The sequence below is a fragment of the Harpegnathos saltator genome, unplaced genomic scaffold (genome assembly GCF_003227715.2).
Source record: "Harpegnathos saltator strain DR-91 unplaced genomic scaffold, Hsal_v8.6 scaffold8, whole genome shotgun sequence".
NCBI classification, from domain to species: Eukaryota; Metazoa; Arthropoda; class Insecta; order Hymenoptera; family Formicidae; genus Harpegnathos; species Harpegnathos saltator.
The window spans coordinates 287854-301330 of NW_020230648.1; the positions used below are offsets into that span (position 1 = coordinate 287854).

The following is a 13477-nucleotide window of genomic DNA, read 5'->3' on the forward strand; positions in this document are numbered from 1 at the left end:
GCTTCAAATCATAAGGAACCCAAGTTCCTTGTTTTTGAATCATTCCCAACGCATGCAATCGCTTGGAAATGGCTTGGCGGGTAACTCCTAATGCTGAAGCAAGCTCTTTTTGCGTTTGGCACGGATCCTCATCGAGCAATGCCTCTAATTCAGCGTCTTCGAAGGTTTTTGGCCTTCCTTCACGCGAACGGTCGTCAGCATCGAAATCACCGTCTTTGAAGCGACGGAACCAATCACGGCACGTTGTTTCACTTAGAGCAGCATCTCCGTAAACTTTTTGGAGTTCTCGATGCGCTTCAGCCGCCGTTTTCTTCGAATGAAAGAAGAAAAGCAACACTTCCCGCAAATGACGATTATTTGGCACAAAATCAGACATTTTCACACAACCAAAAGTATATGACGCAAAAACAAAATCACTAATGTGTCAAAGCGGTTTGTTTACCATAAGTCTAAGCTTAGTTCATGACGTTTTGGTTATGTCACAATCGATCAGCACTTACTACTGGAGCCATCTCTTGAAAAACAGCGGGAACTTAGTTGCGCACCTAATATATCCTCAGAATGTATGCAGGACGTTCCCTGGATATTTGTGCTGTTAGGAATAGTGCGTTTTAAAGATTTAAGAGTTTCTTTTAAACAAGAAATATAGTCTGACACACAAAAGAGTCTTATTAGAGACTCAGGATTCAAAGATATTAAATATTTTGGGAGATTTTACAACAGAGAAAAGAAGTAATCATGATTTAGGAATTTCAACGAAGAAAGATATTTTGTTACTTTCATCAACAGGTTAAGAGCTAACCATTTTAATTTTAATGAGTCTCTTCACAGAAAGCGGTATATATAGATAGCACTAAGTGTGACTGTAGATATGAAAGAGAGAATATTGACTATATGATATAGTGGTGCAGTAAATATAATGAAGAAAGAGTTAAGTACGACGAAGGATTAAGGAAAAAAAGAATAAGGGACAAACACAGCATTATTATATGGATTAAGGAGGACAACTGAGATGCAGTCTGAATAACTTATAATTATCAAGAAAATAGGAGAAATAGTGTAACAACCTGAAGTTAATTATTCTTGTGCCACATAACCCTGAAAGACAGGTTGAAAAAAATATAAAATTTTATAAAACGAATTGGCCTATCTAACAAAATATCTATTGAGGTATAAATTTATTAATACATAATAGTTTATGTTATTTTATAAATAAAATATTTATATAATTATTACCTTATATTAAGATCTTCGTATACGACGTGACTACGTGCGTTCAGTTGGACACGGAAAGCGGAGAGTGGAGTAGAGAAGCATTAAAAGCCATCCAATCAGGATCAGGCGGAGGCCCGATTCTGATTGGGTGGCTCCAGACAGCACAAGATCTCCTAAGAACATCCCAAGGACGTCCTGAGGATGAAGAAACATCCCGAGGTCATATTCAGGACGTACTCTAAACGTTTCTTGGATACCTGTGTTGTTAGAGACCTTCTACAATATAAAGCAATTAGTCAAAAGCCGTAAGCAAATTGACCAATCACATTGGATTATTTTTTAAATAATCGACTGTGGTTGGTCAATTTGCTTACGGCTTATGACTAATTGCTTATTGTAGAAGGGATATGTCCGATTAATGATTAACATATTGTTGATAATATTAGAATATTTCCAGAATACTCGATAAATAAACTGAGTATTATTGATGAATTACGTATATTCTAAAAATATACGAAAAATAATATACTACGAAAAATATTATAGGGATATTCTCAGTATATTAGATATATCTATAGTATATTTAATATGAAAACAGTATACAGGGTGTGCCAAAAGAAGAGGGACGGTCGAATATTTCGCGAAATTTACATCGGATCGAAAAATTGAAAAACACGTGTTCAATATTTTTCAAAAATCTATCGAACGACACCAAATACGACCCCCCACCCCCACCCCCCCCCGGTGGGGGGGGGGCGGGGGGCAACTTTGAAATCTTAAATGGGAACCCCCATTTTTTATTGCAGATTTGGATTCCTCATGAAAAAATAAGTTACTTTTATTCAGGACATTTTTTTCGAATTGTTGATAGATGGCGCTGTAATCGCAGAAAAACAAATACAGATCAGAAGTCTGCAAACGGTCAAATTTGTCAGGACATACGCTTCGGAACACAAAATTAGTATTTTTGAAAAGGCTATCTAATGATGCTACAGTAGACCGATAGATGGCGCTCTAATTGCAAAAACAATTCTTTCTCGCAAGTGAAAGTATTTCTACAGCTAATATGAGGTTAACGTCTTTCGTTGATTTTGTATCTGACTTTATTAAAAAACTACGTTTAGCATAACCCAGGAACAACGACGTGGACGTAGTAGTTTTTTGTTCCCTTCGGGGTGCTTGTTTTTAGTGAGTCCCCTTGCCTCTCACTTATCGGGGTGCTTGTTTTTAGTGAGTCCCCTTGCCTCTCGCTTATCGGGGTGCTTGTTTTTAGTGAGTCCCCTATAAAATACACTAGGTAATAAAACATTCGAAGAATTATAAATTGACGAACCTCACTTTATTAACGATAAACTGTATTCTTGTAGTAGCTTTCGGCTTCTCTACCAGCCATTATTCAATAAGCAAATTAAATATAAACCTGTCGAAAATTAATCTATTGAAGTAGAAATGAAAATGTTTGTGATTCCATACTCGTGTAAACAATATTCAGCAAGATAAGAGTTCTTTTCTTTATTAATAAATACGTAAACAAAAAGTGGACTATTTTTGTTGTGATATTTTTTGCTTCATCCATTTGGTAGGTACTTTTTAAATGACACATTAGTTCAACTGTTTAAGTTGATTCAAGCAGATGAACCTTCATCTATAAAGAAAAATTTTACTTGAAAATGTGTTTTTTCTTTCAAAATGGCTCATCTTAATGAACAAGAAAGAATGTCATTACTAACGATGGTAGGCTGGGGTGATAGGAAAAGGTCATACTCGGAAGTAAGAGATATTTTCAATGATACTTTTCGAATTGGAATGGATCCTATCTCCAAAGGGACTGTGGAGAGAACGGTTAGAAGATTTGAAGCTACAGGCTCTATGAAAGATCGAGCTAAATTAGGAAGACCAAAGTCAGCAACAAACGAAGAAAAAGCGTTGAATGTTTTATTATCATTTACGGAAAATCCTCACAGTAGTCTTCGTAGAACTGCCCAAGCTCAAGAAATTGGTACATCTTCAGTCCGCAGGATTTTGAAAAGTAATAAATTGCATCCTTACAAAATGACACTTGTTCATGAGATAAATGAAGATGATCCCGACCGACGTTTAGAATTTTGTGAGGACATGATACTTAGAATAGATCAAGATCCAGACTTTCTTTACAACATTGTATTCTCAGATGAAGCAACATTTCAATTGAATGGTACTTGTAATCGGCATAATTGCAGGTATTGGGTAGACGAGAATCCACATTGGATGCGAGAGAGCAAAACCCAATACCCACAGAAATTAAACGTTTGGGCTGGAATAATAAATAATCATTTGATTGGGCCATTCTTTATCGATGGTAATCTTACTGCTCAAAGGTATGAAAACATGCTTCAAAATGAAATAATTCCAACAATAATGGAGATTGCTGGCGATAACTTGGAGCAGGTTTGGTTTCAGCAAGATGGTGCTGCACCTCATTACGGACGGAACGTTCGTAATTATTTAGATGAACATTTTCCTGATCGTTGGATTGGACCAAGAGGTCCGATCGAATGGCCTGCCACGTCACCAGATTTAACTCCACTTGATTTTTTCTTGTGGGGTTATTTAAAAAATCGGGTTTACGAAACGAAACCTCAAAATTTAGTTGAACTGCGTCAAAGAATAATTGATGTAGCTGCCCAAATACCTGCAGAATACTTAAAAAATTCCATCGAATCTGTTTACCATCGATTAGCTTACTGCCAGGAAGTAAACGGTGCACAATTTGAGCATTTACTACAGTAAAGTTATTGGCGGTAATCATGAGAGGCAAGGGGACTCACTAAAAACAAGCACCCCGATAAGTGAGAGGCAAGGGGACTCACTAAAAACAAGCACCCCGATAAGCGAGAGGCAAGGGGACTCACTAAAAACAAGCACCCCGATAAGTGAGAGGCAAGGGGACTCACTAAAAACAAGCACCCCGAAGGGAACAAAAAACTACTACGTCCACGTCGTTGTTCCTGGGTTATGCTAAACGTAGTTTTTTAATAAAGTCAGATACAAAATCAACGAAAGACGTTAACCTCATATTAGCTGTAGAAATACTTTCACTTGCGAGAAAGAATTGTTTTTGCAATTAGAGCGCCATCTATCGGTCTACTGTAGCATCATTAGATAGCCTTTTCAAAAATACTAATTTTGTGTTCCGAAGCGTATGTCCCGACAAATTTGACCGTTTGCAGACTTCTGATCTGTATTTGTTTTTCTGCGATTACAGCGCCATCTATCAACAATTCGAAAAAAATGTCCCGAATAAAAGTAACTTATTTTTTCATGAGGAATCCAAATCTGCAATAAAAAATGGGGGTTCCCATTTAAGATTTCAAAGTTGCCCCCCGCCCCACCCCCCGAGGGGGTGGGGGTGGGGGGTCGTATTTGGTGTCGTTCGATAGATTTTTGAAAAATATTGAACACGTGTTTTTCAATTTTTCGATCCGATGTAAATTTCGCGAAATATTCGACCGTCCCGCTTCTTTTGGCACACCCTGTATAGGAATAATATCATGTGCTATGTGGGAACGAAACGCTATCCGACGAAAAAATGTATATCGATACCAATGCCAGTTAGCACCACGATCGCACGATCGTTGAACAAATAAATTGATGAAACCGAATAAACAATCGTTTAACAATTATCGCATCCCACCTCGTTTGTATACTAGTGATACGAACAAAAAAACTGTTGTACGCGTATTCGACGTAAGGTTCGTACGCGACGTATCGTCGCCAATCGAGGTACCGACGCGACACGTTAAAAATTACCGGTCGCGATGCGGTGAATCGAACACGAATCCGCTCTTGCCGCTGTAGCGATCGCGTCGCGTCAATTCACGCGGATATCGAATCTCGAACACAATAACGGCAAGAAATGGGTCAGCCAATAAACCACTCGTCCTCGTTCATCGGACACCTGCGCGATCACTGGAATTTCAACGTCGTCGCGATCTCGACGAAGCAAACTGTTCGACGAGGCAAACGCCGCTTCGACAAGAATATTCAGCACAGCTTCGATCGTTGATCCGTCGTCCGTTGCGAACAATGATCCGGTGTCCGTAGCGAGGAACATATCGCGCGCCGTCGTAACAACGATCATATCGATCGTCACCGTCGGTCTAAACGGATAAAAATGTCGACGATCGTGACCATCGATACCGTGCAAGAACGACAAAATTTCGTCCATAATGACGCGTTTCGCGCCCAACGGAGTCGGCTGCGAGGAACGTCGCGATATCGCGTCGAATCGCGCCAGATTGCGGCACTGATCGCGCCATCGTCGAACGCCGATCGCTAGTTCGGGTATTGTCTTTTCGGCTATTCATCGCAGTGTACAATAAACACACCCGATCCGTCCTTGCTCTCTCATTGACGACGATTCGTCGTGCTCAAAGGTAACCGTACTTTCGCGTCGTTCTTCGAACTAACCATTCAAGCGGTTCGATTTCGGGAATGTGACGTATGCCGTGCGATTCGACGACCGGATGCGACGTCACGTCGATGACAAAGGAGTCGCAAAACACAGGCATGATGCGCGACAACCAGTACACGACGATTCGCCAGTGCGCGGTCGACACCACGAGCTCGGTCTCGAAAACATCGTTCGAACAAAAGCAACGATTCACTGGACACTGATTCGCGAATATATCGCGCAGTGCGATCAGTAGCGCGTATGCCGAATCGCGCGTATCGATTTGCGATCCGTCATCGCGATTGTACATCACGTCACCGATCGGACGCACTCGAATCGATTGACGATGTTTCCAAGGATACCGCGAGCGAGCGTGATCGTCCGTGCAATACGAGTCGATGCCGATCATGACGGTCGCTATGATCTCTTCGACGTCGCTCGGTTTCTGCGGCAGCAACGGTTTCCCAGAATCGCGGAGTGTCTTCGAGAGTCGAGCGGCATAGCGGATCAGTACTCGCACGACGCGTCGAAGTCTGAAATACGGGCACTGTTTTTACTCATCGAAGTCGGTAGACCGATTCCACAACGACCTCGTCCAGGTTGCGCCGTCCGTACTCGACATTGATCGACGACACGAAGTTCGCGGCGAACGAAACGTGGACCGCTCGAATCGAAAGTTCGGCGAAAAAAAACTCGATACTGTCGTCGTTCGTGACGGAGCATCAGCATTTTATACCGCGTCCGATCACGGGTTCGCGTCATTCCGCCGCTCCGTTCGACGTCTACTTCCACGGTATGTATCGCACTGAGCAGTTGTCGCGACACCCTTCGAACACTTCGATTCGCAACGCACGTTGCGAACGCGCCATTGCTCCTGTCCTCGCAGATCCACGATTACGATGTCGAGCGAACGATAACATCGTGAGATCACGAATCAACGGATGGGAGGGAGAGAAACTTAAACGCTCATCGTATTTACGACGCAATGTTTATTACCTCGTATTATAGAGCCAAAGCATCAATCGATCGCATGCGCTGCGTCAAAGGACCTTTACACAGAATGAAAAGCGCCAACAGAACAACGGAAGCATGTGAGTCAACCAGTACAGGTTCTCACATTGCTCGGACGCCTGTACGATCATAGGCGTATCGAAGTCGGCGTCGCGCAATCTTTGCGTCACTTCGGATAACATGGCCAGTACGATCTCGGTCGTCGAACCGTCCTCGGACGCGGATGGTCGCGTTCTCCGCTTCGTCGTGTCGTTATTCGACGAGAGCGCGGCTATTACATCTATCGCGTGAAAATGGAATTGCGGATGATACGTTTTCAAATGAACGCGATGCTCGCCTCTGATTTCCGACGCGTCGCATGACAACAGTTCGTCCAGTATCGCTCGCTTCACGTGCGCTGGAGTGGGCGATCGCGACGAGTGTGTCGTACCGACGACTGATCGCGCCAGGTGTCGTTGAACTCGCCAGCGTCGAACCGCCGTTATCAGCTTGGGAATGGTCCGTTGAACGATGCGCGTTATCGCGCACTTCCAACATCCGTGCTCGCAAGGTCGAATTCGCGCGGTGTACTCGAACACACCGTGCAACCACGAGTCCCAAGATGAGTCGACGCAACGACGAAACATCGCGTCCGGACACACCGTCAACGTGAACGAATCGCACATCTTCGGCAGAATGCGCAAGAGCCAGTACGCGATGCTCTTCCAGTGACAACTTGATACTTGGACCGCGACTTCGGCGTACCTCGCCTCGATGTTCGATCGACGCTCTTGATGCGGGAATATACCGCGCAATATGTTCAATAGCTCACTGGTCAATTCGTAACCTTCGAGCGAGGCGAACGGCCCTGTTCCTTTCTCGTTCGTGCTTTCATCGTCATCGTTGTGCACGACATTTGTTTCCAGATTGATCGATTGATACAACGACCAAGGGTAACGAGACTCGGCTTCCTTTCAATCGCAATAAACACTAGTCTCCGTCAGCAAACGCGATATCATTTCATCCACATGAAGAGGATCCTGCAGCACACGCGATCGCGGTGTGATCCAATCGACGATCCGTCGTTCCTCGCGGAAGCGTCATCGATGTACCGTATCGCCCTCGCGAACATCTTGTCCACGATGTGTCGACGCGCGCAATACGGACATTGTCGTTCTCTTTCCAATCGAATCCTACGATATTCGCGAATTGTCGCGACGACCGACGACTGTTCCGTTCGTTCTTCATCGCCTCGATTCGCCGCGGATGACATTTCTCTCTTTTTGATCGAACTAACGATCGGGAAGTCATTCGCGTTCGTTATATACGGGCGAAGGAACGTTACGGAGCGATAACGCATCGTGAAATCGATCTTGGCGCATTGCCTGTTCGCCGTTGATCACCGTGGTCGTCAACAGATTCCGTATCAGTCGTAACGTTCGCGCCATCGTTCTCCTCGTCATAGTAGCCAACATAGCGATCGACAACCTCATGATGAGTCTCATCGTTCTAATCGTCGACATTTCACCGGTAGTCGCGCTTTAGTCGTCGTTATCGCAAAATATTCCAAACTCTAATAGTCCTCGTTTGCGATACTCGTGGGTTTTTCGGTCGAAACACTCAGCTTTCTCTCTCTCTCTCTCTCTCTCTCTCTCTCCCTCTCGCTAAAGAGATAACGATCGAAGAACACGCGTTTCAATTTCGCGAAGATAACGATCGAAGGAACGCGTTCCGATCTTGACGATCGACGACATCGCTATCGTTCTCGAGAGAGAGTCTCGATATTCGATCGAGACGTGATTTCGAAGAAACAAGTCGATCTCGCGATCGCGGCGAACAAATAGTGAAATTCTCGAACAACAGAGGCAACAGATGAGACAACCAGTACACCATGTTCTCCCATCGATCGGGAGCCACTCGAGCAAACAGGGTGCACGTTTCTCCTTCTTCGCATAGTAGCAACAGCTGGACCGCCACATCGCTCAGAATACCTAGCTCGTCTTCGGTCGTGGAACCGTCACTGGCCATGAAGGTATGAGAAGCGACACCGTTCTGCGATCTTCGTCGCGCGCACTGAGGTACAAATTTAACAACAACCAGGTTCCACCAAGGATACGGATATCTGTCCCATCGGGTTACGCATCGACCGCTTCGTATGGCATCTAGTATGCGTCGTTTGACGATCAATGGCGTAGGTGCGAACAACGCACTCGTTGCGCCTATGCGCTCCGAGTCGTTTCGCCGAACACGCCATCGTCGAACGGCAACGACCAATTCGGGAATAATTTGTTTCGTTACGTGCGACAGAGCGCAACGCACGCACATGTCGCGTCGTTTCCAACCCCGTGCAGTTTTGTAACGAATCGCGCTCGGATGAATATCGCGCCGCGATATTACAGTGATCTCGCAGTAGTCGCACAAAATCGGTAAAATGCGCAATAACCAATACGTACCACGACGTCGCGCCAGTGTCGAATCTGTAACGATACATTCAAGTAATCGTATCGTTACGCTGACTGCCGCTGAACATCACGCGGCAGTCAGCTGAGCGCGCACTCCCCGACCCGCGCTGTCACCGCGCCTTAGAAAGCGCTCACCCGAGTCTAGCCGAAGACCCGGCAGCAACGCTCGGGAGCGATCGGCCGCGGAGCCGAACTCGCGGTGCCGCCGAGACGATCCTCGGCGAACGCCGTATAATCACGATTAATCCCGATCAAAATCGGATTAATCAACGAAAGGAACCGAAGACGAGACAAGACGAGTATATAATCTCAACAGTTCTTGACAAGAGGAGAGTCTTGGGATAGTCTTCGAACAGTCTTTAGAGAGTCTTCGAAGAGTCTGAGGAGATCCATCGTCTAGGAATAGCCATCAGAAAATTTGCAGAGCGCCTCCAGAAGATCGAAAGTTTCGAGTAAGTAATCTACTAGGCCGCCGCCGTCGGCATCCGCGATTGCTTCCTGCTCTTTGCGATATAATGATCGAACGGCGAGTTTGCCGTTGCTCCGGTGTGTTTTCCGGAACGATTCTCGTTTGTGCCATCTTTGCGATATAGAGATCGAACGGCGAGTTTGCCGTTGCTCCGGTGTGTTTTCCGGAACGATTCTCGTTTGTGCCGTCTTTGCGATATAGGGATCGAACGGCGAGTTTGCCGTTGCTCCGGTGTGTTTTCCGGAACGATTCTCGTTTGTGCCGTCTTTACGATATAGGGATCGAACGGCGAGTGTGCCGTTGCTCCAGTGTGTTTTCCGGAACGATTCTCTTTTGTGCCGTCTTTACGATATAAAGATCGAACGGCGAGGTTCCCGCTACTCCGGCATATTCGTCAGCACGGTTGCCACTAATTGACTTTCTTCTTTGCAGTCAAGATCAACCGGCGCGGTGGCCGGTTACCCCGGTGTGTTCTCCGGGACCGGCTACACAGCCTATTTCTGTTGGGCTCTTTATAGGATCTGGGATCGACCTCATTCATCGGGCCCGGTAGCCCCGTTCCGTTTGGATCTCCCAAGCATACGTTAATTAGTCGAATAGCCAAGAAAGCTGGCAGACCGAACGGATTGTTCTCTTGGTCCGTTTCTTTTGTGCTTGTTCGCGAAAAACTGCACCTCGACCCGCGGCCGCCTTCTTGTACGTACACCGTCGAAGATAACGCGCCGCGTCACGTTTTTTGTATTGTTTTCTTCCTACCGTCTGTGGCGACCGCCGGAGCCACTTAAATCTTTCATAAATGAGACACGAAATTATCGCGACCACCGCGTGTGTATTCGCTACACCGCGACCGCATGCAATACCTTGGCGACCAGAGATAGGTGTCTTATCGTTAGAATGTCTCCTGCAATACATATTGCCTAATTAGCTCACCGGCGACCACGCGCTCGACAACGATAGTCGTCCCGTCAGCAACGCATCACGTGTTCAAGCACACCTTTGTAAACATCCGAAACGAGATCTCCACGGCGCGCGTCGAGCGGAATTGTGCTGCGTCAAGCGACCACACGCGAACTTGACGTAAAACAGCAAACAATAAAAACAGTCATACATATACACACCAAGAAAATCGACGACCTAATTACTCACCTTCTCCTAATAAAATCTCTGCGCACGATTCGCTGCCAACGATCGCAACACAGGGTCGGATCGATAAAGCGGGCGAACCCGGAGGCGCGACCGTAACAATTCGAAACTTCAGAAGCGATCGTCATCCAGTCGAATCTATAATCGACACACGTCTCGCGATCGGACGATTGATAGTGGAAAACGGAGTACAACAATCTCGACGGATCGTACGTCACGCGATCCTCCTCGCGAACAAAATCGTCGTCGTCGCTCTCGCTCGATGATAACGACTATTCGTTCTCGGCATAGTCACCGAGATCGTCCTTGTTGTTGACATTCGTCCTTATTTGGATGAATTGGCGAGACAGCCAGGGATAGCGTTGATTGCTGTGATCGTCGCAGCAGTGTTCCTCGCCGTCGTTCATCGCGACGATCGCGTTCATAACGTGATACGCCAACGACACGGCGCGCGGAAAAGACCGTAAATGACAACGCGCGTTAACGAAGGTCCTCACCGTACGTCGAAGCAAATCGAGCACGTAGCAACGCGCGCAATACGGACATTTTCTCACGCGAAATCTCTGTCTTGTAATCGTCCCTCTCGTTTCATCGACCTCCGGCAACATGATCGTTACAAAACGAGCCATCGCCGAGCGTTCGACAGCAACGCACGAACATCGTTCAAACTAAATGACTCGACGCCACGAACGGAGCGTGCTTCTCCGAGGAATAGAAACGCGGTATCGAACAAACGCAAACTCGTTACGAACGATCGTTTCTGGGTCTCACGTTTCTGATCGTGAACCAGTCGCGGAACAACGGCAATAAACGAAACAGCGAACGAGCCACGCTCTCCCACCAATCGACACTAGACAGTCGATTGATCTAAGAGTTGTTTTTTTCGTGAGATAACATCATTATTTATGTGGCTGAAAAATACGAACGATTATGTTATCGATAAGACATGAAATGAATGCTACGCGTGGTGCGATCGAACGCAAACGACGCGATTGCGTTTGTTGTGTACCACTAGATTTCATTAGCGTTCACGCTCCGCGTGAAATATCTAGCGCGTTTGTTGCGCGATGGAAAACAGGGATTAAAGAAACTCACATTTCATCCATGCGCATATTTGTATTTACTATTGATCGACAATTTACATCGTTGGTGCATTGCGCCCTGCGAACTTTTCACGCAACCTGTAAACGTTATCAATGATCGTCTTTCGCTTCGTTTCTTGCCATAGCATCTTTTTTATTATCAAAAAAACGCTTACGCGCGCTTCGTATCGTACGCGTAGTGTTTAACAAATTCTGACAAAACTCTACGAACACATTGCTCGTACCACGCTACTCGTACCACGCACGGTCATCCTCATCCAACAATGCTTGCAAATTCAGCGATCACGCGCGACTAACATTCGGTGTCTAATGTCATCCAGCGACCCTCGTTCCCCTGAAACGCATTTGTATCCGCGCAAGAACGTTCGACGCGTGTCGCCGCCGCATGTAACGTAAAGTTACACACGGCGACGGAACCGACAGCCTTTCGGCGTCGGGCGAGCGTCGGTTGCGCACTGAGGAGCGCTGATACTTTCACACTTTCCCTCACTTTGTACCTGTAGCGGGGGTGGGGGGGAAGTGTAAAAGTACCAGCGTCCATCGCAGCGCTCCTCAATGCGCAACCGACACTCGCCCGACGCTGAAGGGCTGTTGGTTTCGTCGCCGTGTGTAACTTTACGTTACACGCGTCGAACGTCCTCGATACGAATGCGTTTCAGGGGAACTAGAGTCGAGATAACCGGAAAAAAGGTTCTCTTCAGAGTTCGATTCGCGCAGAGTCGGTGTATCATATCGAACGCTCGCGTTCACTGTCTCGATGATGTTATTCTCGGTTTCCCTCTGTTCAAACCGAAAACGCAAGTTTGAGAAAAGAAAGGGAAGAAGTGAAGGGAGGCGATTGAATGCCTTCGATTTTAACCACACTGCAGTTTAATAACAAAAGGGTTAAAAAGCACCCGACAATTAACCAACGGAATCGCGCAATCAACAGAGGTAACGTGAGAAGTCTCGACGCAATTACCCGAAGAGATATAATAATTCTCGCCGAAAGTCGAGGAAGAACAGCCTGTGTGTCTCGTCTTCCCTAATCTTCGATGTCTTGTCCAACTTTCTCCCGATAGCCACAGGACTCAGTCCATGTATAAGAAATTGCGACTAGGCATCGATAACATAAATCAAACTCGACTTTCGCGGTTCTTCTACACAGTAATATCAATACATAATATCGAAGAAGAGATCTATGTTCAAATTCTAAATGAGATTATAATAACACAATAAAGTTTACAGAGACTCAATATAAACAATTTTAGAAAGCGGATGAAATTGGGATTCGTTACGAACATCCCGCCCGCCTCATCGGAAGAAGATCCGATGAAAAATTTTCGGCTCCGGAGAGTAAACTTAAAAGTTCCGCCAATAAAGGCAATTTGAGTGAATAAATTTAAAGCAGCACAACTTAATCGACGCACGCCAACAAACTAAAAGATAAACTGAAAAGAAAAAATTAAACTGAAAAGAAAAAAAAGAAACAGTGCCATCGCGCACTAAAGGTTCTCGAGTAAGCTGCACTCAAATCGACTCTATCGTTAAAGCGAGGGACGGTAGCAGCACGATTTTGATCACCGGCCGCGTCAGAGTAGCAGATGCAGTGCGGACGGTGATCACTCGCATCTGGCCGTCATTGCCAGAGTGCAATGCAGCAGTGCGCGCCAAAGGCCACCGG

At 45.9% G+C, this 13477-nt stretch overlaps 1 long non-coding RNA gene across 1 annotated transcript; it reads right to left on the reverse strand.

The window, feature by feature from the left end:
* Nucleotides 1-1064: 1064 nt before the first annotated feature.
* On the reverse strand, nt 1065-1280 carry LOC112590400 (uncharacterized). Its single transcript, XR_003114172.1, has 2 exons — nt 1237-1280; nt 1065-1098 (listed from the first exon to the last, which is right to left on the reverse strand). It is a non-coding gene; the product is annotated as an uncharacterized LOC112590400 (long non-coding RNA).
* Nucleotides 1281-13477: the final 12197 nt, after the last annotated feature.